We start from the raw sequence: 16,352 nt of genomic DNA, 5'->3' as shown, positions 1-16,352 counted from the left end.
AATCTTCTTAGTTTTTTCAGCATAATTGTTTCTTTGTGTTTCAATTACCTTAGGAATTCTCAAATGATTCAATGTTACTTTACTTCTTATATACAATTATGGTCATTATTTAATTATGATTTCTTACCAAAGAGGGACCATTTTAAATCATAAATTTACATCATTCGATTATTTCATTTGTTATTATAGAGTACTTTAAAAGAGGATTCCTCCTAATCACTTTGTTTTCCAAATGGACTTTTCTGTTTCGGGGGAGGTAGTATTAAAATTGTGGCTATCCCTCAACCCTTTTAAGGTAGGCTGGGTTACGGCCTACTCAGTTGGGTCTCTCACTGTTCTATAGTAGCCATAAATGTTTCACTTCTTCAAAATTTTGATGTGTGTTGTAAATTGAATTGTGTCTTCCCTAAACTAAATATTGAAGTCCTATTCCCCAATACCTCATAATGTGACCTTATTTGAAAACAGGGACTTTGCAGAAGTAATGTTAAGATGAGGTCTTACTGGAGGAGGGTGAGCCCCTAATCCTATTTGACTAGAGTCCTTTTGTAAAAAGGAGAAAGTTGTAGATAGAGGCACATAAGAAGAATGCTATGTGAACATCAAGGCAGAAATCAGTGATGCACCTAGCCAAGGAACTGCAAGAGTCTAGGGAAGAGGCATAGAATAGATTCTTCTCCACAGACCTCAGGAAGAACCAATCCTGATAACACCTTGATGTCAGACTTCTACCCTCCTGAACTGTGAGACAGTAAATTTCTGCTGTTTAAACTCCTAGTTTGTGGTACTTTGTTACAACGGCTCTAGCTATCTAATATAATGTGTAAAATCAGAGGGTAATAAAGAGAGTTGAGTTCCTAAATGGTGATCAGGAATACAGTTTTTAATCCTTCATTTGACTACAACTCATGATACTGTGATCACAGGGAAGAGCAAAAACCAAAAGAAAACGAAAGAGGATTACTTTGCACAAGGTGGAGGTGCCCTCAAGAAATTCTGGAGGTGAAATGTGTACTTTCACAGTGGCTGTGTTATAAGTAAACCACAGCATGGATTAACATGGACACTTTGGCTCATTTTAAGGGACATGAAGAGAATGGAATACCACAAATGCAAGTGAAAAACAGCACTTCTAAAAATCCTTGTTTTCTAATAAATTATTGACTATTATACACTTTAGTTTAAAAGTGTTGCTTTTTTAAAATAAAAATTTAAATCAGGGAATAACTTCTAACAAATACATGGTTTTCCACTGATGAGTGGTCAATATTTTTGCACTCATGGTAAGTGAAAGGAAAGAGATTCCAGTCAGAAATTGTTTACCATGTATATTGCAATTACACTTACAGACAGGTAAAAACACAGAAATATATCAAGTACAAGATGCATAGCATATATTTATGAAAATAAACTTAGTGAAGAATATCATGTAAATATTTGTAGAATTGTACAATTCTACACGTAGAATAGATGTAGAATTAAATGCATGTTAAAATATAGTATTTATCCATTTAGTTAGATAGGATTAGTTTATGTTGCTTATTAATTAGTGAATTTGTAGTAAGGTAAAATGCACTGCTTCATAGTAAAATGAAAAATGGGGATTTATCTATTTCAAGATATATTATTTATGTATTTTACTATTGTATTTTGATTCATATTTTTATTGATATGTGCTATTAAATAAATCCTATGTTTAGTAATGTAAGATGAAAGTCTACATCACTGACAATTCAATGCTTTTTAAATTACAACAAATAGAAATCTGCATTAACAAAGACACTAACAACAAATTTTTGATGTTGGCTCTTATGCCTTTCCAAGACATCTTAATTTAGGCTTCCCCAGAAGCATACTTGAGAAAAACATCCCAGAATCAGTTTTTTGTGTGTTTTTTACTTTTATTTATAAAGAACACCATTCCTCTCCCACACAGACATAAACACTAACACATTCCAAAGCGGAGCTCATTAAAAAAAACGATGACAACAGAACTAGGGGACAGAGGAACTTATTTAACACAAGTCTGTGTGCCCGACTCGGGGATCACTGGGAATGTTTCCTCAGATGTGACATCTCACCTCAAAGAAAGGAGACCTTGACCTGGAGGGCCCACCCACCCACTGGGCAAAAGCTATGCCCTCAGTCTTCGGTATCATCAAACTGTCCCGTTTCAAAGACCATCTTGGAATAATGGGGTATCAGTGGAGGTGGATGGTGCCAATTGGGGTCATAGATCATGTCTCCTTGCGGGGCACAGCACACCCAGGGTCTGACCTCTTGAGAAAGTGAATTTGAGAGTTGAAGGTAGGGGAGTTGTGAAAGGAGACAAGGAAGGGAAAGCTGCCAACAGAGAGTATGTTATCAAGTCAGAGGCCACTCTGGGTAACAGGGACTCACATTTGTTATGGAAATGCTGGGTGCTGTTTTGAAATTCATATCATAAAAAGTATTCCATGTGCTGGCTGATCGACCTAAGGTATATACACTGTGGACCACTAGTCATTGTTCAGGTACAGTGTAAAATCCCTGGCTCTTTTGGCTTATAAAACAGGCACCAATAAGTTTCCTGAGTCAAAATAAAGCTATGAGGCAATGATATAAGATTCTGGCAATTGCACATTGGGCTGGTATGCACCAGAATCTGGGATGAGGAATCACTGGCAAGGTACTCACAGAGTTTACCTGAGTCCATACTTCACACTGCTGTGATTCCTTCATTCACCAGGTGCATTTGTTTCCTATCCTTACAGTAACGAATTACCACCAACTTTGTGGCTTACAACAATGCAAATTCATTAACAGTTTTGGAGGTCAAATTCCAACGTGGTTCAGTAGGGCTGTGCTCTTTTAGGAGTCCTTAGGGAGCAATCTGTTTCCTTGCTTTTATCAGCTTCTAGAAGCTGACTCCATTCCTTGGCTCCTGGCCTCTTCCTTCACAGAGTGTCACTCCAACCCTTGGTTTAATTGTCATATCTCCTTCTCTAACTCTAACTCTCCTGCCTCCCTCTAATAAGGACAACTGTGATTACATTGGGCCCACTTGGATAGTACATAACAATCTCCCTCAAAATTCTTAATTTAATGACTTTCATAAAGTTCCTTTTACCTAGTAAGGCAACATACATAGTTACAGGTTATAGAATTTGGGTGTGGATATCTTTGAGAGTGTGGCATTTTCCTGACGATCACACCAAACTAAATTAACTCAATCCCGTTCTTGATTTTTCAAGATATTGGCTTGTCATAGTTTCTTAAAAAATTTACAGTCATGTTTTGTGTTGTTGGCCCTAGGTCTCAACTGTTATTCATTATTTACCTTCCCTAGAGTCCTTTCTATACTTTCTTCAGCCTTGGCTAATACTTCTGCTGGATTAGTGAGTTTCTTTTGTGAAATAAGGCAGATATTCATCCCTTATACACCAAACTGTTTGTTATTATATTTTTGTCAGGCTGTGTTTGTCAAAATTACCAAATTGTGAATATCAGTAAGCATGGATTTCAAAGAATGGCGCCAGTGAATACCCTAAGTCCCACACATAAATCTACTTATTGCTATTGTGTAGAAGTAACCCTACTGCTTTATGTTAATTAGGACAATTATCCCTACCAGTAGAGTAATTATTTTCTTTGCTTGTTGGAATACTGGCAATAGAAGTCCAAATGCCTAACTACACTAATAGCATTAAGCATACCATGCCTTCTGGGGAAAGCTTTCTGCCCCTGTGAGCCAGGATATCTAGTCCAGCAGAGCCAAATTCTGTGGTACATCAAGCAAAAGTTAGCCAAGTGGATCACAGGAATGATCATATGTACACCCCTCGGGTTTCACCTGTATATTATACCAGTTGGAAATCAGGAAAATCAAATAGCCACAACTTAAAGATATTTTTCACTCCTAGATGGACAGTGCCCTAGTCTTAGCTATATTTTTTAAGACTTTATTTCTTTAGAACAGTTTTAGGTTCAGAGTAGGAAGATACAGAGGTGTCCTAATACTACCTGACTCCACACATACATAGCCTTCCCCATTATCAACATGCCCCACCGGAGTAGTACATTTGTTACAACTGATGAACTTATATTGACACATGTTAATCACCTAAAGTCCACAGTGTACCTTAGGGTTCACTCTTGGGCTTGGACAAATGTATAATGGCATGTGTCCATCATTATGAAATCATATAGAGTATTGCACTGCCCTAAAAATCCTCTGTGCTCCACCTATTTATCCCTCCCCCTCCCCAACCCTTGGCAATCACTAATCTTTTCTACTGTTTCCATAGCTTTGCCTTTTCCAAAAGTTGTATAGTTGGAATCACACAGTATGTAGCCATTTCAGATTTCCTTCTTTCACTTGGTAACATGCATTTAAGTTTTCTCCTTGTCTTTTCACGGCTTGATATTTTTTAGCACTGAATAATACTCTACTATCTGATGTGCCAGTTTATTTATCCATTCACCTATCGAAGGACATCTTGGATGCTCCCAGTTTTGGCAATTATGAATAAAGTTGCTATAAATATCCATGTGCAGGTTTTAGTGTGGACATAAGTTTTCAACTCCTTTGGGTAGATACCAAGGATGTCTCATGTGAATTTCATTCTTAGACCAACCAGAAGAACCTAAAAGAGCAGAAGAAAGTTTCTTCCTCCCTGAGAGTACAGTGTTAAACTGTATTCTTTTTAATGTGAAGAATTAGCTTTTGAATAATGTGTTTAACACCTAAAACCAACAGAATTTATTCTTAATTGATACTTGAATATTCTTAAAAAAAAATCAGGCAACCAATATATAAAAAACATACATTAGTATTCATCAACAGAGACAATTCTCTTCATAATGAGAGAAATCCCCCTAGCAGTTTTGTAGTATTTAAAATATTTCACTGACAGAAATTGCTTTTTTATTACAGTAATCTTTGTGAAAGAATAGTTTTTCTTTGAAAAATTCCACACATCATTAAAAGTAATGATGTACATTAAAAGTACATCTCAGAGCAAACCAGTAATTCTGCCACAATTTAGGCATTCTCAGCGTATGGCCACCTGATGAACCAATCATGAATTGGCAATGTATTTAAGCATCTTAAATAACTGAATAGAACAAGGTTTTTCATTCTAATCCTGATGTCTCTGATCTTAAAAACACTTCTTTATATCTGTGAATACAAGCTACCTTCACTATTGCCGAGTGATCAATATTAGCTTGTTGAAATAAATGCCAATTTTTGTAAATGGCAAATAAATAATATGAATTCTTCTAGCAATAATTATACTTGGCCATGTAAAAATTATAAGTAAAATCTTTTTTAACTTCTATTGGTAGTGGCCATCCTTCTTCATCTCATAGTGCCTTTGTTCAAAGAATGGTTTTAATTTTAACTAGCTATGTTTCCATTGCTGAATATCTTGTTACCTTCAGCATCCAGAACCAATTGGATTTATTCTTTATCGTTTCTTCATAGCCCTGCTCCAATTTATGTTAATTAATAAAAGAAAAATCTTTAAAATTTAACCTCTAAGTTTATATTGACCAATACTTGTACATATTTTATTCTACCAATATATTTATTGAGATAAATGACTATTGATTTTTAAAAATCATGCTAAGGCGCTGTTTTGATTCAAAGGAGACTGGCCTTCTTTTTGCATTTTCCCAACTACCTTCTTTTTAACTGATACCTAATGTATAATTTTACAGCTCTATTTACATATACACCTTGGCATTCTAAGAGTAGTTAATTGGCTTCTAAGAGTACAGAGGATCAGTTGATAGGTCTGAAAGAATGAAATACTGTTGTCAGATTGACTCTTTTTGATTAATCTACGTAAAATAGGTCTGTTTTAGAATGTAAGATTTATTATTATTCAGATATGGTGAGGTCAAGAGATCAGGCAATAATTGCCCTTGAAGAGATAGTTTATGAATCAACCTGCTTTTATTTTGAGGTAGAGGGAGTCATACCCTGTCATAAAGGGTCACACAATAGAAAACAGGGATGTTGATCCAGGCAGATAGAATACGGAACTGCAAGAGAGACTTTATTGTGGTTTTAGAGCAAAGGAATAGACAAGGCAGAGTGAACAGTCTAAGCAGGTTTAGCATTATCTGGTTTGGATAATTTCAGCAAACTCTAGAGTGTAGGGACTGCTGCTAGTTGTCTGAAAACTGGCCCTGAGGTGATTAGGGAGGGGAATAATGACTGATGTGCAAGAGTCAATAAAGGAGAAAATTGGAAGCTATGGGCCTGTATTGTTCATTTTGTATATGAAACACAGGTTCACTGGAGAGTCATTTGCTTGCCTGGGAACTGGCTAACTCTGGGAAGTCAGAAAGGTCCCACATGTCAAAGCATCAGATACAGAAAGTAGAAAACATGGTTAATACAAGGTCCACACTGTCTCCATATTTTTGGCATATGACTTGCAAAACTGAAGCAGAAGTTTTTACACACTTCCTTAATTGTTACAAATGTTTTTGAGTAAATTTGTGTTATTTTTATGTGTATTATATGTGTGTATGCGCACATGTGAGTACAGATGCAACTGTGTGTGTATGTATGTGTTTTAATACTGTATATCTGTCCCACTAAACAATGAAATTTGTTTTGGTGTTCACCATAAATATTTATCTCAATGGTGTCCTTAATATTATTCTCAATAAGTATAATATTTCTATATTGATAAATTATTTTCAGAATAAGTAAATTCTTTTAAATTCATTTATAACTCGAATATCCCTCTGTGTTCCAATTACTCATGGTCATCTTTACTTTAAAAGTTTTAATAACTATTTTGAGTACCCTTTTTCATTTCCTTTTTTAACTTGTAGTTTTGAGGCCCTGAAGGCAGGGTGGGGGTGGAGGAGTAACATAACTCTAGTCTCCTTTTTCACCAAAATCCTGCTTCTATCATATGTTTGATCCTTGCTCACTATTTCACCTTCTGTGGCTGCTGTCCTGTCCAGCTGAGTACGGTTTCCATTTCATTACCCAAAACAAGAGCTGTATAATACTCTTATAATAGTCTATATTGAAGGTTTGGTGATACACAGGGTATATACTGCACATAACTAGGAACAACTTTAGGTTGAAAGGCAGATATCACTGTTTTCAGAATTAACTGCTCATGTCTGATCACAAGGAACCCTGGGGAATTTCTCCTTTCTCAACTCCATAGAGACCTAGCTCACTAATTGTCCATTTCTTCAAATTTCAGTCCCTCAACCAGCCCCCACCACTGCCCCAAATAGCTTACTTTGAAAACATAATATTCTATCACTTAATTATGCAGATCAAATTAAGTCTTTTTGGGGGGGGGATCTAAAGGTGTACCCAAGGAAATTAGTCATGTGAACTCATCACCAACAATAAGAATGCCAAAAACATCACTATAACAAAGACAGGGAAAAAAAATCAAGATGTTTTCATAAAGCAAAGGTCTATCTATCTCTTTCGATCTAGTGATTATAACAACTGAAACTCCAGCCCGTTTTTTAACGTAACATTCCTCCCTCCAAAACAGTATGTATTATATAAAATTTGCCATTGGATATAACATATAGTACTGAGAACATAGTTGACCTAGAAACAATTCACAAATGTCACGTCTTCACTTCTGAGGGACTTGAACAGGAAAAACTTAATTATGAATAAGTTCAAATCAAATGAATTTGGTCCTGGAGGTCCTGGAGCATTTTTCCACTTTGATCTCTCTATTATTGCCTCTCAGAGAGCATCTTGTAATTTTTTTCAGTATAGGACTTTTAGTAGCTGTGCAAATATAATTTTGTGTTAATATTTGTTTTAATGTCTCTCCTTTGCTAACTTTGAGCACCACTGAGCAGAGGTAACCTGTCCTACCCACTGCTGTATTCCCATTGCCTAACAGAGTATGTGGCACGTAGAAGGACTCTCTTAATAAATGAAGGAATGAAAGTTTGTGGGTTGAAGGATATATGTGTTCATCAAACTACTGTTTTAATAATCAAAACTACTATTTACTGAGGACATAATGCATGTCAGGAAATAAGTTGAGTCTTTTACACTCATAGAATATATTTTAATTTTGACAGCAACTTCATAATTATTATTCCCAACTTGCTGGTGGAACACAGGTAGAGTTAATAAAATGTTGCCGGGTAGTGACCAGGTTAGGACTTGAAACAGATTGGTACACTCCAAAGCCCAAGCCCTATATTTTCTCCTGTTTTTAGGTATGTGTTTAAAAAGTTACATATAAATATTTTTTAAGAAGTTGGATATTAAATCTCCTTTTTACTTTCCTGATGTTTTATTTTCTTTAAAGTCTTCAACAAAGGCTGATCTCCCAGTCAATCTTCAAATTACCCTTACAGAATTTGAAGTTATTTGTTATACATACTTCTCACTCTATCTAAAATACTCTCTGCTGTTTTGTCAGTAGAATAAGCAGAAAGTGGAGCCACACCCTGGTTTGTTTATTTTCTTTATACTCAGAAGAACATGAAGCTAATCTTTACTCTTGTGATCTCACAGCTTTGGGAAAATTATAAGTAGGTGATTTCCCCAGAAAGGTCAAGAATCACTGACAGAAATGAACTTGTATTGGATAACTTTGACCAAAGTTTCAGTGAGGGTATTCCCTAAACAGCTGTGCTGTCAAGCATCTTGTCATGTCCTCAAATTGATTTCAGAATTAAGGAGCCTTGGATATCATCTGGGAAATGCTAAAGTGAGGGGTTAGTTTCCCAGCTCCAAGGAGGATCTAGTCTTCAGCATTATACTTCCTTTCCTAAATAATTTATACTGATTCGGTTTCAATTATCTTTCTTTGACTAAGATATAGTGTTGCCAGTAGTGGTAAATTTGAAGATTTTTATTTATTTTATTATTATATCAGTGTATTTTACCTAAAGGCATAATGAGATTTTATTTTGATTTTTCCTATTGTTAATGACCATTATCCTAATTTCAAACAGTGTCTCTGGATAATTTTTGAGTGGAAAAACACGTGTCTCTGAAAACTTCTTGTAATCTTCAAAATACGTCTTGAAGATGCTGAATACACAATATTAATTTACTGATTTTAAATTAAATTTATATTTAATTTATTAATATTAAATTGTATTTAAGATTGTCAAGATGGCCATGCTCTTACATTTGCATTACAAATGGCACAATGCCACTTATTTTCTCAGCATTAATAGTTTATATTGTCTTTTAAGACAACATTACGAGCATAGGGCACTGTTACTAACTAAAATGGACTTACAAATTCAGTAAAACTAACAAACATGACTTTTATGAAAATTGGCTATTCAGGTATGCTAAAGTCTCCCTCAGCATAAATCAGTCAGATCACATGGCAAAGCACACTATTCCTGAATAATCAGCTTGAATGGTCACATGATACTATTCAATCTATTTTTGCTCATTTTTAATGTCAATGGCTCTATTAAAAATTTTTTTTAAAGTATTTTATAGCCAGTTTGAGAAACCAGATTATTTGACAATGCAATAGCAAAGCTAATCATTTCAGAAATAATTTTCTGAAATACCTATGAGTAAGAATACATTATTTTGTTTAATATGTTTGTTGTTACCTCCTCACTATTCTTTCAGTCTCTGAAATAATTTTTCAACTGTTTTCTTTTCTACTGTAAAAACAATGTTAAATATTTTTAAGCCATTGTGTTTGAGAACTATGGAACTATTTACTCAGTCTCACCAATTCAGTATTTAGATATTGCCTTAATATAATGCAGTTTAGACAAAAATCTGGCATCTACATAAATCTGGCATAATATAGGCACTAACTATATCTCATCTGCTCATATACTTACTGTCTTGTTCATTTCCTCTCATCTTATTTTATATAGTTTCATAATTTCCTGTGTTTTATTCAATTACGCATGGATCACTCCTGAAAACTGAGTATGTATTACGTCACCTAAGGAAAACCTAATTAAGTTCCACAAATTCCAAAAAATAAAAAAAAGTCTCTGATCACAAGGCCATGAACTATGTATTAATAACAAAAGAAAAAAACGATTCTTCCACTTTGAAATTTCTGATCTCTTCACTTAGTGACTTCTGGAAGAAACACAAAATATAAACTGAAATGGAAGAATTTCTAAAAAAAGGGATAAAGAGAAAATTACATCTCAATTTATTAGGAGCATTTAAAAGAATGATATTGGGAAAATTTTATTCTTAAATAATTTTAAATAATTTATAAATGGAAGATGAAGATTAATTTAAATAGCTCTATGCAAATAAATATAAAAACCTAGATGAAATGACCTAATAATATCACCCATACAGGTGACATATTAGTTATAAGAGGAAAATTATATCTTCAAAATGGAGAGACCTGTGAATATCACCTTAACCAAGTGATCAAAATTAGCACTACTGATAATAGAAACTGTCTGACATTTATGTGCCCTCTGATGTGATGCAATTGGAGACACAAAAAATCTTGTTTACAGTAGTCTTGCGAAGTATATTTGTGTGTGTGTGTGTATTGTGTTGTGTTCTAAATCTAATGCTGAAATAATCAGATACAGTAAATATAATACCTTCTGTAAGGCAATGCTCTAGACTATTAAATATTAACAACGTCATGAAAGACATTACAAAAAGAAAAAAATGTATATATACATACATATTGACTATACACTTAACAATTCATATATGTGTGTGAGTATATGTATAAGTGTATACATATATTTATTTACTTATTTATTTATTTATTTATTTATTTATTAGTGTTAGATTTCCTGGGAGTGATTATGGTATTACAGTAATGCACAAATGTATTCTAAAGAATTGAATGGAAAAATATAATGAAGTCTGCAAATTACTCTCAACTTTTTAAGCAAGAAGGGAAAAAAAGATATAGATAAATATATAGGGACCAAATATAGCAATATCTGGCAAATTGTTAATTTGTGAATCTGTGTGAAGGATATCCAAGTGTTTAACGTACTTTCAACTTTTTTGTAGGTACAAAAATTCTCAAAATAAAAAGCTGAGAAAAACTGAACAATCTAAAATAAAATAAAATGTCAACTACTGGTATAAGTTTTTCATGATATATTAAAACATGTATCCTTAAAGCATACAGTATTTGTTAGAACCATAATTATGATATAATTTACAGATTTAATTGACCATGTTCTCTCTTTCTCTCTGTACACACACACACACACACACACACACAAACAAACATGCCATAATTAAACTTGAAATATGCAGCACTATAATCTTGTTTTATTTTCTCCGTCTTAGAAATACTGATTGATACTGATTGGAGAGCAGAAAAATTGGATGATTTTTTTCACCTTAATAAAGAACTCCTATTGAGTAAAACATAACTGTGTACTATTGAAAAGCTAAAGCATAGCTAAAGACAATCAACAGTATTTGAACTAACAAGCGTCAAATATAGCTAATGGTATAATCAACACTCTGAAAAGGAGGTTCATTAGGGAGTGCTTGGATTAAGGTCAATGAGTGTAGGGCAGCATTTGTGTTATTGTGACAATGTGCAATCCTGTCACTTAATCATTCCATTAGAAACAAAAGGTAGGCAGGGGTTCCCTCCTCTCACTTTTTATAGCTGGAGTCATTATCAGTCCATATTGAGGCTAAGTGCTTATCCACTTGAACTGTTCCTTTCAATTCCCGAATGCCCACACAAACTTTCAGTTAGCATTATGACTTCACATTTAAATGCAAAGATCTCAAAAGTCTTCTGAAAGAGTTTATCTCATTAAGATTGGCTTAAAGAAAACGATTTTGATGAATGTAATATGTAGCACTTATTTTCTTCCTGGAACCTATTTTGCCCTTTTTAGGATTCATATAGTAGCACTACTATGCAAAAACTGCACATCTAGACACCAAATTGTGTTAACATATGTCACAATAACTAAAACTCAAAAACCTATGTCATTTACAAATATTTCAAAGCAACTGAAGGACATTAATACTTTAGATGCTGTCACATCCCTTATTGCATGCAATTTTCCTTTATTATGAGATAAACATTCTAGCTAGATGATATTTATCAATAAATAAAAAGTAGCTACTAAGAGAAAAGAATATCAAAATCAGACATAGTGTGAATGAAGACAATGAAAAACTTCCTTCAAATATAATACCTTCATTTATACTGAGAAATTTTCCACTGAAATTATATTATAAATTATATACTTTCTGGTTACATAATAAAGTTTTTTAAAGGTATTATACGCCAGCAAGTACATAGTTAATAATACTCAATAATATTCTTATTGTTACTATTTTGTGGCTTAGGGCTTTTTTGAATTGTAAATCATGTCTAATATTCAGTGAAGAAGAAGCCCAAGCATTATAAGTATCCAACTCGGTTTATTACGGTAACAAAAAAAAGAAGAAAAGAAAGAAAAAAGCAAGAAAAACAACTTTAACAGACCCTAACATTGCATTTTTCAAGTTGAGGAAACCAAAGTTCAAAACAAACAAACAAGAAAAACCAGCTGGCATATTTTACTACAGTTGAAGATATCGACTAGAGGTGTATAATAAGGACTGCCTAAATCATGTAGAGAAATTAAATGTCACTAAATGGTCCTGCAGTTCTGATTCAGTGTGTTCTATTTGAGTAGATCTGAGAACTATGGGGACCTAGAAATATTGTAGCAGACTTACTGAAACACATCAAATATATTTGATTGAAACCTCAGGTTTCAAAAAACTTGACCAGATACATGCAACTTGTTTTAAAAAGTATTGTGTTCATAATGCTCGATTAAACTATATGAAATTCTAGGATTCACTTATCATCATACTAGCATTTCCCTACCTATTGATTCCAACTTTGTTTTACATTCAGCTACCTCTCTTCTTTCAAATTTTAATTACCTTTCTTAGAGGACAAGTAAATTAGCCAATTTGGCTGTGAAATTCACTAGAGAGGGCTCTGTCTTAGCTTCAGTTTCTGCAGGTTTATGTGATCAGTGATGATAAAACACCTAAGATCTATATTTTTATTCCAGAAAAAAACAAATTATCCTCTGCATTCATATGACACTCTGAAACTACTAGCATATCTTTTGACTTACACATTTAAAAGTTATTGCAATACTTTGGTTGTAGTTCAAAAATGAAATTCTGCAATTTATGTCTGGATATATTATAAAGTTACTCTTTCTCCCTTCCTTATTTCTTGTTTCTCTGTACTGCTCCAATTTCTTTATTTAAATGTTTTCATTTATAAAGTTTGATTACATATTTTATTATCACAAAAGATTGGCTATTGGTCCTCAAAGATTGGTTTTATGTATCCCAGTGGGGCAGAATGGAATGACTTGGGTGCTGGGTTCTGTTTATCACCACTTACCCATGGTTTCCTTTTAAGATTTAAAGAATTTTTCCCTCTTGCTCTTCTATTAAGCTAAAAGCAGTTGAAAGCTGGAAGAAAAATCCTTCCTGTCCCAGACATACTTGACAAGTAGAACTATTAAATTCATACTTACTGAGTGACTAATCTTACTGGTTTTCCACAAGTCCACCAATCCAGATAGTCTCATGATGTTCACTTCTTTAAGCTGTCCAATGAATGATTTCTGTCAAATGAATCATGAAAAACATAATTGTACGTATATGTGTCATGAAACAATGTTGTCAGTCTGTGACACACACAGAAGAGGAAGGTCAGTTCATCAAATACCATCTTTTAATTCACACCTCTTACCTTTGTGCCTGCTTCATATGAAATACTAAACAAATGTTGAATAAAAGAATGGATTAATGTTTTCCCTGATTTCCTGGTCACTCCATCAGAAGTTTCCTCCTCTTTTATGAATGCTTACATTATTTTTACCACTAACGTTTTAATGTGTTGCTTCATACTGATGTTAACTGCATATTTTACTATCATTATTTATTATTATTATTTGTTCTATTACTATTTCTATCTTATAGTGTATGATCTACAAGTAATCATCACTCACCATTTTATAAACCATAGTTTATAAATTATGATGTGCATATAGAATAATAGAGTTTAAGTTTAATAAAATGCCCATATTTCCTTACAGAATAATAAAATACTGTCTTCTTACTTATATCAGGCCCCTGAATCAGGGAGTTTGTTTGGATGGAGATCCCAAGAAGCACTAATGGGGATATTGGGAAGTGAGTAAAGAAATGGAAGGAAGTCAATGAAGGATTTGTTATTAGCAGATTATTACTATATGCCATAGAAGCTTGACCTTAATGTGGACACTTGGGATACATGTACAAGATGCTTCAATATTATGCTACTCCGAAGGAGAAAATTGCCATATGAGTCCTTCAAATGTGGCCTGCATTAGACTAGTGATTCCAAAGGGATATGGATTGAACACCAAGAGTATCTGCAATAATATCTAAAAAATGGGGAACTCTTATTTTTTAGAGTCAACAGAAGGTATAGTAACTTAAAGAGAGAAGAGAAGAAAAGCTGTGATTACAATGACCCTTCAACTCTAAGGATCTTAAAGTTCACAGCAGGGGAGCCAAGCTGCTTGATCTGCAAAGATAAACATTCAATTTAGAGGGCTAATTGTGATTAATAGGAGCATAATGTATCAAACTTACTCCTGTCCTGATTGTCTTCATATTTGCCTATTTCTATACTGAGACAAATTCTATTAGAATTTAATTAATTGAATTTTAATTATTATTAATAATATAATTTTAATACTTATATGTCATTTAATTTAGCCTTAAAAGTTTCCCTTTGACGGTAATGGACTAAGATATAGAAAAAAGCTAACCACATTTTTTGAGTAACACTGATTTTCCTTGCTTTAATATCACAACTTTGTATAATAATAATAATAATATTGAAAAAAGAGTCAATATGCTTCAGTTGAATCTCATTTGCTTAAGTGAGTTATTAAAAGTGATTTCTTTTTAACAAAGTCTTGCTGAGTTTCATAATGGCTTCACTTTAGAATTTATCTGGAACAATTAACACTTTTTGCTCTTAGCTCTAATTGAGCTAGCTTTTCACCATTCTGTGTATTTGAACAAGTAAACAACAACAAAAACTGAATGCATACATAAGTTCTTTCCATATTTCTACAATTCTTTATGAATATTTCTATTATTATAATGCCACATAATATTATAATTATCTCTTTATCTGTCATCCATTTTTATTTGACAGTAGGTGTCATAGAGCAACATCATTTATTATTATTCTCTGCAACTTCAGCATTTGATGTAGTTACAGGTTCCAAATAAGTAATGGATAAATAATTATTGAAGAACAGAAAGAATGAATGGATAACTAACAGCCACTTTAAATCATCATCTGACATTTAAGTGTTTTATGTTTTTTATTGAAATAGAATAGAACATCTGTGGGTTTGGTTTGAGAATTATTGCCTGTCTGTGACCAAAACCACAGCCTAGCATTTATCTAGGTGAAAAAGAAATTATTTTGCTGGTACCCAGTTTAAAACACAATTTAAATATATGGACTGTTCAGATGAGTCAACTCATAGGCAATACAGATGTTGACATTCTGTGCCAAAGCATCCAGTTGAATATGAAATGGTTATGTGTTACCCTGTAGACAAAATTACTTAAGGGTTGCAAATTGGCAGTGGAATGTACCTAAACATATCTTTTCTTTAGCCTGTAGAGTGTTTAAAAGTCTTTGAATTTAAATAGTTGTGTCTGGGATAATGTCCTTTATTCATCTCCAACACTACCAGTCTGTATTGGAATGTAAATTCTAAAGCTGCTTCCCAGACTTCCTTAGCTTACTTGGTCACTGATGTCATCTGAGTTTGTAAGTTTGTAACATCTGAATACTATGCAATGCCAAACAACTATTTACTACTTCGCCCTAATGCCTCATTTTAACAGACTTAACCTGTGGTTTTCATGTCACGTAAACAAATCCTTGCTCCACAGCATTTCCTTGCAAATATATTTAAAGTTTATTTCATGTCATTTTATAAAAAGCAGTTTCATAGATCAAAATACAATAAAATATACACACTGCAAAAGTAACTGCAATACCGAAAATATTTACCAAATACAACTAAGGAATAAAAACATGAAGGTGAATTTCCTCATTTTTAATGTATCATATCCAAATACTTTCGATATTCTGGTTCTCAACTGGATTGATTTTTGATCCCAGAGGACATTTGGCAGGTCTGGAGACCTTCTGATTGTCACATCTGGGAGGGGGAGGCTACTGGCATCTAGTAGGTAGAGATCAGGAATGTTCTTACAAATCCTACAAAGCACAGGACAGCGCCTTTCCCCAGCCTGACAAAGAGTTATCCAGCCCATAATGTTGATGATGCTGAGGTGGGGA

The sequence above is a fragment of the Eschrichtius robustus genome, chromosome 6, assembly GCF_028021215.1.
Source record: "Eschrichtius robustus isolate mEscRob2 chromosome 6, mEscRob2.pri, whole genome shotgun sequence".
Lineage (NCBI taxonomy): Eukaryota > Metazoa > Chordata > Mammalia > Artiodactyla > Eschrichtiidae > Eschrichtius > Eschrichtius robustus.
The sequence above is the reverse complement of the archived record's forward strand: the minus strand, read 5'-3'. Positions refer to the sequence as shown.